Consider the following 10,417-nt stretch of genomic DNA (forward strand, 5'->3'; position numbering starts at 1 on the left):
TACCCTCAAACAGTGGAAGACCATGGTACAGAAGCTATGGCACTACCCAAGACCAGAGAACAATGGTTTGATTTTGGAGTGTCCTTCTCCTAGAAGAGCTGCTTACAGCAAGTAAAAAAGTCTCTTCTACCCTTACCAAGGGCAAAGTAACCACTGAACAATTACATTGCAGTAGTTAACCCCTTGAGCGAGGAAGAATTGTTTGGTATTCTTTGTATTTTTAGGTGTATGAGGACAGAGGAGAATATGTAAAGAATAGACCAGACTATTCGGTGTATGTGTAGGCAAAAGGAAAATGAACCGTAACCAGAGAGAAGAATCCAACGAGGTACCGTGTGGCCAGTCTAAGGACCCAATAACTCTCTAGCGTGTAGTATCTATCTATCTGTGTATATATATGCATATATATATATATATATATATATATATATATATATATATATATATATATATATATACTGTATGTATGTATATATATATATATATATATATATATATATATATATATATATATATATATATATATATATATATATATATATATATATATATATATATATATATATATATATATATATATATATATATATATATATATATATATATATATATATATATATATATACGGTATATATACTGTATATATGTATATATATACGGTATGTACAGTATACAGTATATACATAAGTATATATGTATACTGTAAATATAGCCAGACACTATCATATAGTGGAGATTATCATAATGAAAATGTTAACTTATTCTCGCAATATAATATAACACACACCATCGCTTAATTCTCTCTTGAGTAGCATATACAGATCAAACAAACCTCCTCCTTCTGTCTGGGTTTACTCTTTTTTTTTCTCCTTTCTTTGGACATTTACTATCCAATCCTTCATCCCCTTTGGCCCAGGGCGCAACTGGGGGGTTTATCGTGAAGAACTGCTCTTTTGCAGGCTCTTCAAGTACTCTTTTCCTTCCTTATCTGTCTTAAAGAGTTGCTCTTTTCATTGTCATGGGTAAGATTTCTCTCCACTTAATTATTAATAAATGAACTATTTAATATAGCCTTTGTGTTCGGAGGGTTCACTGTGTTGATTGTCGTGAATCAATCTTTAAGATATATATATATATATATATATATATATATATATATATATATATATATATATATATATATATATATATGTGTGTGTGTATATATATACATATATATATATATATATATATATATATATGTATATATAAATATGTATGTATGTGTGTGCGTGTGTATATATATACATATATCATGTATATATATATATATATATATATATATATATATAAATATATATATACACACATATATATATATGATATATATATATGTATATATATATATGAATATATATATATATATATATATATATATATATATATATCACTAATACTCGTGATTTCAATCAATGTAAATATCAACCACAATGGCATTCAATACCGAATTCCATCTTGGAAATATATATATCCACTGGAATTCATTTTTATGGTAATAGCTTCAAGCCGGGCAGAGATTCGAACCCCTGCCTACCCAGCCGAAAACCATGCCTGCAAAGACTCCCTCTCTTGATGGCTCAGTTGGTAGAGTCCTCGCAGGCATGGTTTTCGGCTGAATAGGTAGGGGTTCGATTCTCTATCGGCCAGAAGCTATTACCATAAAAATGAATTCCAGTGGATATATATTCCCAAGATAGAATTCGGTATTAAATGCCATTGTGTTTGATATTTAGATATATATATATATATATATATATATTTGCATAAATATGGATATATATATATTATATAAGTATATTTATATATATATATATATATATATAGATATATTATATATATAATTAATTATATATATATATATATATATATATGTATATATATATATATATATATATATTGGTTTACTGTGAGCGATCAAACAGAATTCTCCCACCATCACCAATCAGCGAAGGCCAGCAGCATGGTGATGCAATGGCCGAAACCCAGGCATGTATAAGGACATGCCTGAGGCCTTTGTCCGGTATGCAATAAAATATCATTGAAAGCACAATGATTTTCAGAACAACCTTAAACTCTGCATAAATCCAAAACTACAAAATAGAACTAAAACTCTAATCTCTTGAAGTATCATAACTCTCTGGTTTCCATTAGAAAGCAGCAATTGCTTTAAATTCAAAATAAATCTTTATATATATATATATATATATATATTAATATATATATATATATATATATATATATATATATATGAAAAGAACGAGTATATATGCGTCTTCCCTAGTTATTCAACTTGATAGCTTCTTGTCACGAGAGAGAGAGAGAGAGAGAGGAGAGAGAGAGAGAGAGAGAGAGAGAGAGAGAGAGAGAGAGAGAGAGAGAGAGAGAGAGAGAGAGAGAGAGAATCAATTCTCCAGGTTTTTCATTTCCTTAATGGGTATAAATACAGACGGACGAAACCAAACCCCAAGGAGTGGAATGCAATAACTACTTTTCCATCCGCAGAGCCGTGATTTCTCTCTGCATAGTTTTATAGCTTTTGGTCTTTTGCTTTCTGCCTCTTTCTTTTTTCCTTCTTTCTTCCTCTTCGCCTTTTCCAGATATTAGAAAATTATGATATTATGCATGACACGGCTCTGGGGCCTTCTGGAGGCATAGCTTTGCCTCCAGCAAACTTTTGCTGGAGACGAAGCTGGATCGGTTTTCTCATAAATATTCAGTGCATGTCAAGGTTGCTCTCTCTGTCTCTCACTCTCTCACTTCATCTCCATGCATATGCACATACACAGACATGCATACTCAAACAACCAATGCACTCAGTGCTTAACCCTTTTACTCCGAATGAACGTACTGGTACATTTCAGAAAACTCATCCCTTTACCTCCATGGATGTACAGGTACGTCCTTGCAAAAAAAAAAAAAAATGTTGTTAACATTTTTTTTGCATATTTTTTTATAACTACGAGAAACTTCAGGCATTTTCCAAAGTAATGAGACCAACATGACCTCTATGACGAAAATTGAGGCTGTTAGAGCAATTTAAAAAAAATATATTGCAAAATGAGCTTAAAAAAAAAATGCCTGGGGGTCAAGTGTTGGAAAGTTCCAAATAGCGTAAAAGGGTTAACAGCCAGCACTGGCCGTGGTCAGTGAATGGCAGGAAGGCTTTAAAGAAAAGGTAAAAGGCTGATTTAAAGGTTTTTAAGGGTCGCTCATTATTGGAAGAGGGAAGGGACCGTGACATTGCCGTAGTAAGTACGACAATGCCCTAGCGTCTGACCAATTTCTTTTTTTTGTAAACTAAACATCTACATAATTTGGTAAAGTGATATATTCTATGGGTACAAGGTAGTCAGTAAGCATGTGAAAATGTTTTGGGAAGTTACTAAGCTTGGTAACCATTTGTCTGTTTGTCTATTTGCTTGTTTGTGACATGTGAAATGTTTTGGGAAGTTACTAAGCTTGGTAACCATTTGTCTGTTTGCTTGTTTGTGACATAAGAAATGTTTTGGGAAGTTACTAAGCTTGGTAACCATTTGTCTGTTTGCTTGTTTGTGACATGTGAAATGTTTTGGGAAGTTACCAAGCTTGGTAACCATTTGTCCGTTTGTCTATTTGCTTGCTTGTGACATGTGAAATGTTTTGGGAAGTTACCGAGCTTGGTCACCATTTGTCCGTTTGTCTATTTGCTTGCTTGTGACATGTGAAATGTTTTGGGAAGTTACCGAGCTTGGTAACCATTTGTCCGTTTGTCTATTTGCCTGTTTGTGACATGTGAAATGTTTTGGGAAGTTACCGAGCTTGGTAACCATTTGTCCGTTTGTCCATTTGCCTGTTTGTGACATGTGAAATGTTTTGGGAAGTTACTAAGCTTGGTAACCATTTGTCCGTTTGTCCATTTGCTTGTTTGTGACATGTGAAATGTTTTGGGAAGTTACTAAACATGGTAACCATTTGTCCGTTTGTCCATTTGCTTGTTTGTGACATGTGAAATGTTTTGGGAAGTTAACAAGCTTGGTAACCATTTGTCCGTTTGTCTATTTGCTTGCTTGTGACATGTGGAAATGTTTTGGGAAGTTACCAAGCTTGGTAACCATTTGTCCGTTTGTCTATTTGCTTGCTTGTGACATGTGAAATGTTTTGGGAAGTTACCGAGCTTGGTAACCATTTGTCCGTTTGTCTATTTGCCTGTTTGTGACATGTGAAATGTTTTGGGAAGTTACCGAGCTTGGTAACCATTTGTCCGTTTGTCCATTTGCCTGTTTGTGACATGTGAAATGTTTTGGGAAGTTACCGAGCTTGGTAACCATTTGTCCGTTTGTCCATTTGCCTGTTTGTGACATGTGAAATGTTTTGGGAAGTTACTAAGCTTGGTAACCATTTGTCCGTTTGTCCATTTGCTTGTTTGTGACATGTGAAATGTTTTGGGAAGTTACTAAACATGGTAACCATTTGTCCGTTTGTCCATTTGCTTGTTTGTGACATGTGAAATGTTTTGGGAAGTTAACAAGCTTGGTAACCATTTGTCCGTTTGTCTATTTGCTTGCTTGTGACATGTGAAATGTTTTGGGAAGTTACCGAGCTTGGTAACCATTTGTCCGTTTGTCTATTTGCTTGCTTGTGACATGTGAAATGTTTTGGGAAGTTACCGAGCTTGGTAACCATTTGTCCGTTTGTCTATTTGCTTGCTTGTGACATGTGAAATGTTTTGGGAAGTTACCGAGCTTGGTAACCATTTGTCCGTTTGTCCATTTGCCTGTTTGTGACATGTGAAATGTTTTGGGAAGTTACCGAGCTTGGTAACCATTTGTCCGTTTGTCCATTTGCCTGTTTGTGACATGTGAAATGTTTTGGGAAGTTACCGAGCTTGGTAACCATTTTGTCCGTTTGTCCATTTGCCTGTTTGTGACATGTGAAATGTTTTGGGAAGTTACCGAGCTTGGTAACCATTTGTCCGTTTGTCCATTTGCCCGTTTGTGACATGTGAAATGTTTTGGGAAGTTACCGAGCTTGGTAACCATTTGTCCGTTTGTCCATTTGCCCGTTTGTGACATGTGAAATGTTTTGGGAAGTTACCGAGCTTGGTAACCATTTGTCCGTTTGTCCATTTGCCTGTTTGTGACATGTGGAATGTTTTGGGAAGTTACCGAGCTTGGTAACCATTTGTCCGTTTGTCCATTTGCCTGTTTGTGACATGTGGAATGTTTTGGGAAGTTACCGAGCTTGGTAACCATTTGTCCGTTTGTCTATTTGCCTGTTTGTGACATGTGAAATGTTTTGGGAAGTTAACAAGCTTGGTAACCATTTGTCCGTTTGTCCATTTGCTTGTTTGTGACATGTGAAATATTTTGGGAAGTTACTAAGCTTGGTAACCATTTGTCCGTTTGTCCATTTGCTTGTTTGTGACATGTGAAATATTTTTGGGAAGTTACTAAGCTTGGTAACCATTTGTCCGTTTGTCCATTTGCTTGTTTGTGACATGTGAAATGTTTTGGGAAGTTACTAAACATGGTAACCATTTGTCCGTTTTGTCCATTTGCTTGTTTGTGACAGGTGAAATGTTTTGGGAAGTTACTAAGCATGGTAACCATTTGTCCGTTTGTCCATTTGCTTGTTTGTGACATGTGAAATGTTTTGGGAAGTTACTAAGCTTGGTAACCATTTGTCCGTTTGTCCATTTGCTTGTTTGTGACATGTGAAATGTTTTGGGAAGTTACTAAACATGGTAACCATTTGTCCGTTTGTCCATTTGCTTGTTTGTGACATGTGAAATGTTTTGGGAAGTTACTAAGCATGGTAACCATTTGTCCGTTTGTCCATTTGCTTGTTTGTGACATGTGAAATGTTATGGGAAGTTACTAAGCATGGTAACCATTTGTCCGTTTGTCCATTTGCCTGTTTGTGACATGTGAAATGTTTTGGGAAGTTACTAAGCATGGTAACCATTTGTCCGTTTGTCCATTTGCCTGTTTGTGACATGTGAAATGTTTTGGGAAGTTACTAAGCATGGTAACCATTTGTCCGTTTGTCCATTTGCCTGTTTGTGACATGTGAAATGTTTTGGGAAGTTACTAAGCATGGTAACCATTTGTCCGTTTGTCCATTTGCCTGCTTGTGACATGTGAAATGTTTTGGGAAGTTACTAAGCATGGTAACCATTTGCCTGTTTGTCCATTTGCCTGTTTGTGACATGTGAAATGTTTTTGGGAAGTTACTAAGCATGGTAACCATTTGTCCTGTTTGTCCATTTGCTTGTTTGTGACATGTGAAATGTTATGGGAAGTTACTAAGCATGGTTTACCATTTGTCTGTTTGTCTATTTGCTTGTTTGTGACATGTGAAATGTTATGGGAAGTTACTAAGCTTGGTAACCATTTGTCTGTTTGTCTATTTGCTTGTTTGTGACATGTGAAATATTATGGGAAGTTACTAGGCTTGGTAACCATTTGTCTATTTGTCTATTAGCTTGTTTGTGACATGTGAAATGTTTTTGGGAAGTTACTAGGCTTGGTAACCATTTGTCTGTTTGTCTATTTGCTTGTTTGTGACATGTTAAATGTTATGGGAAGTTACTAAGCATGGTTACCATTTGTTTGTTTGTCTATTTGCTTGTTTGTGACATGTGAAATGTTTTGGGAAGTTACTAAGCTTGGTAACCATTTGTCTGTTTGTCTATTTGCTTGTTTGAGATATGTGAAATGTTATGGGAAGTTACTAAGCATGGTTACCATTTGTCTGTTTGTCCATTTGCTTGTTTGTGACATGTGAAATGTTTTGGGAAGTTACTAAGCTTGGTAACCATTTGTCTGTTTGTCCATTTGCTTGTTTGTGACATGTGAAATGTTATGGGAAGTTACTAAGCATGGTTACCATTTGTCTGTTTGTCTATTTGCTTGTTTGTGACAAGTGAAATGTTTTGGGAAGTTACTAAGCTTGGTAACCATTTGTCCGTTTGTCCATTTGCTTGTTTGTGACATGTGAAATGTTTTAAGCATGGTAACCATTTGTCCGTTTGTCCATTTGCTTGTTTGTGACATGTGAAGTGTTTTGGGAAGTTACTAAGCCTGGTGGCCATTTGTCCGTTTGTCCATTTGCTTGTTTGTGACATGTGAAGTGTTTTGGGAAGTTACTAAGCCTGGTGGCCATTTGTCCGTTTGTCCATTTGCATGTTTGTGACATGTGAAATGTTATGGGAAGTTACTAAGCCTGGTGGCCATTTGTCCGTTTGTCCATTTGCTTGTTTGTGACATGTGAAGTGTTTTGGGAAGTTACTAAGCCTGGTGGCCATTTGTCCGTTTGTCCATTTGCTTGTTTGTGACATGTGAAATGTTTTGGGAAGTTACTAAGCCTGGTGGCCATTTGTCCGTTTGTCCATTTGCATGTTTGTGACATGTGAAATGTTATGGGAAGTTACTAAGCCTGGTGACCATTTGTCCGTTTGTCCATTTGCTTGTTTGTGACATGTGAAATGTTTTGGGAAGTTACTAAGCCTGGTGACCATTTGTCCGTTTGTCCATTTGCTTGTTTGTGACATGTGAAATGTTTTGGGAAGTTACTAAGCCTGGTGACCATTTGTCCGTTTGTCCATTTGCTTGTTTGTGACATGTGAAATGTTTTGGGAAGTTACTAAGCCTGGTGACCATTTGTCCGTTTGTCCATTTGCTTGTTTGTGACATGTGAAATGTTTTGGGAAGTTACTAAGCCTGGTGACCATTGGTCCGTTTGTCCATTTGCTTGTTTGTGACATGTGAAATGTTTTGGGAAGTTACTAAGCCTGGTGACCATTGGTCCGTTTGTCCATTTGCTTGTTTGTGACATGTGAAATGTTTTGGGAAGTTACTAAGCCTGGTGACCATTGGTCCGTTTGTCCATTTGCTTGTTTGTGACATGTGAAATGTTTTGGGAAGTTACTAAGCCTGGTGACCATTGGTCCGTTTGTCCATTTGCTTGTTTGTGACATGTGAAATGTTTTGGGAAGTTACTAAGCCTGGTGACCATTGGTCCGTTTGTCCATTTGCTTGTTTGTGACATGTGAAATGTTTTGGGAAGTTACTAAGCCTGGTGACCATTGGTCCGTTTGTCCATTTGCTTGTTTGTGACATGTGAAATGTTTTGGGAAGTTACTAAGCCTGGTGACCATTGGTCCGTTTGTCCATTTGCTTGTTTGTGACATGTGAAATGTTTTGGGAAGTTACTAAGCCTGGTGACCATTGGTCCGTTTGCCCATTTGCTTGTTTGTGACATGTGAAATGTTTTGGGAAGTTACTAAGCCTGGTGACCATTGGTCCGTTTGCCCATTTGCTTGTTTGTGACATGTGAAATGTTTTGGGAAGTTACTAAGCCTGGTGACCATTGGTCCGTTTGCCCATTTGCTTGTTTGTGACATGTGAAATGTTTTGGGAAGTTACTAAGCCTGGTGACCATTGGTCCGTTTGCCCATTTGCTTGTTTGTGACATGTGAAATGTTTTGGGAAGTTACTAAGCCTGGTGACCATTGGTCCGTTTGCCCATTTGCTTGTTTGTGACATGTGAAATGTTTTGGGAAGTTACTAAGCCTGGTGACCATTGGTCCGTTTGCCCATTTGCTTGTTTGTGACATGTGAAATGTTTTGGGAAGTTACTAAGCCTGGTGACCATTGGTCCGTTTGCCCATTTGCTTGTTTGTGACATGTGAAATGTTTTGGGAAGTTACTAAGCCTGGTGACCATTGGTCCGTTTGCCCATTTGCTTGTTTGTGACATGTGAAATGTTTTGGGAAGTTACTAAGCCTGGTGACCATTGGTCCGTTTGCCCATTTGCTTGTTTGTGACATGTGAAATGTTTTGGGAAGTTACTAAGCCTGGTGACCATTGGTCCGTTTGTCCATTTGCTTGTTTGTGACATGTGAAATGTTTTGGGAAGTTACTAAGCCTGGTGACCATTGGTCCGTTTGTCCATTTGCTTGTTTGTGACATGTGAAATGTTTTGGGAAGTTACTAAGCCTGGTGACCATTGGTCCGTTTGTCCATTTGCTTGTTTGTGACATGTGAAATGTTTTGGGAAGTTACTAAGCCTGGTGACCATTGGTCCGTTTGTCCATTTGCTTGTTTGTGACATGTGAAATGTTTTGGGAAGTTACTAAGCCTGGTGACCATTGGTCCGTTTGTCCATTTGCTTGTTTGTGACATGTGAAATGTTTTGGGAAGTTACTAAGCCTGGTGACCATTGGTCCGTTTGTCCATTTGCTTGTTTGTGACATGTGAAATGTTTTGGGAAGTTACTAAGCCTGGTGACCATTGGTCCGTTTGTCCATTTGCTTGTTTGTGACATGTGAAATGTTTTGGGAAGTTACTAAGCCTGGTGACCATTGGTCCGTTTGTCCATTTGCTTGTTTGTGACATGTGAAATGTTTTGGGAAGTTACTAAGCCTGGTGACCATTGGTCCGTTTGTCCATTTGCTTGTTTGTGACATGTGAAATGTTTTGGGAAGTTACTAAGCCTGGTGACCATTGGTCCGTTTGTCCATTTGCTTGTTTGTGACATGTGAAATGTTTTGGGAAGTTACTAAGCCTGGTGACCATTGGTCCGTTTGTCCATTTGCTTGTTTGTGACATGTGAAATGTTTTGGGAAGTTACTAAGCCTGGTGACCATTGGTCCGTTTGTCCATTTGCTTGTTTGTGACATGTGAAATGTTTTGGGAAGTTACTAAGCCTGGTGACCATTGGTCCGTTTGTCCATTTGCTTGTTTGTGACATGTGAAATGTTTTGGGAAGTTACTAAGCCTGGTGACCATTGGTCCGTTTGTCCATTTGCTTGTTTGTGACATGTGAAATGTTTTGGGAAGTTACTAAGCCTGGTGACCATTGGTCCGTTTGTCCATTTGCTTGTTTGTGACATGTGAAATGTTTTGGGAAGTTACTAAGCCTGGTGACCATTGGTCCGTTTGTCCATTTGCTTGTTTGTGACATGTGAAATGTTTTGGGAAGTTACTAAGCCTGGTGACCATTGGTCCGTTTGTCCATTTGCTTGTTTGTGACATGTGAAATGTTTTGGGAAGTTACTAAGCCTGGTGACCATTGGTCCGTTTGTCCATTTGCTTGTTTGTGACATGTGAAATGTTTTGGGAAGTTACTAAGCCTGGTGACCATTGGTCCGTTTGTCCATTTGCTTGTTTGTGACATGTGAAATGTTTTGGGAAGTTACTAAGCCTGGTGACCATTGGTCCGTTTGTCCATTTGCTTGTTTGTGACATGTGAAATGTTTTGGGAAGTTACTAAGCCTGGTGACCATTGGTCCGTTTGTCCATTTGCTTGTTTGTGACATGTGAAATGTTTTGGGAAGTTACTAAGCCTGGTGACCATTGGTCCGTTTGTCCATTTGCTTGTTTGTGACATGTGAAAT

This window comes from Palaemon carinicauda, chromosome 1 (genome assembly GCF_036898095.1).
Source record: "Palaemon carinicauda isolate YSFRI2023 chromosome 1, ASM3689809v2, whole genome shotgun sequence".
In the NCBI taxonomy this organism is placed as follows: domain Eukaryota; kingdom Metazoa; phylum Arthropoda; class Malacostraca; order Decapoda; family Palaemonidae; genus Palaemon; species Palaemon carinicauda.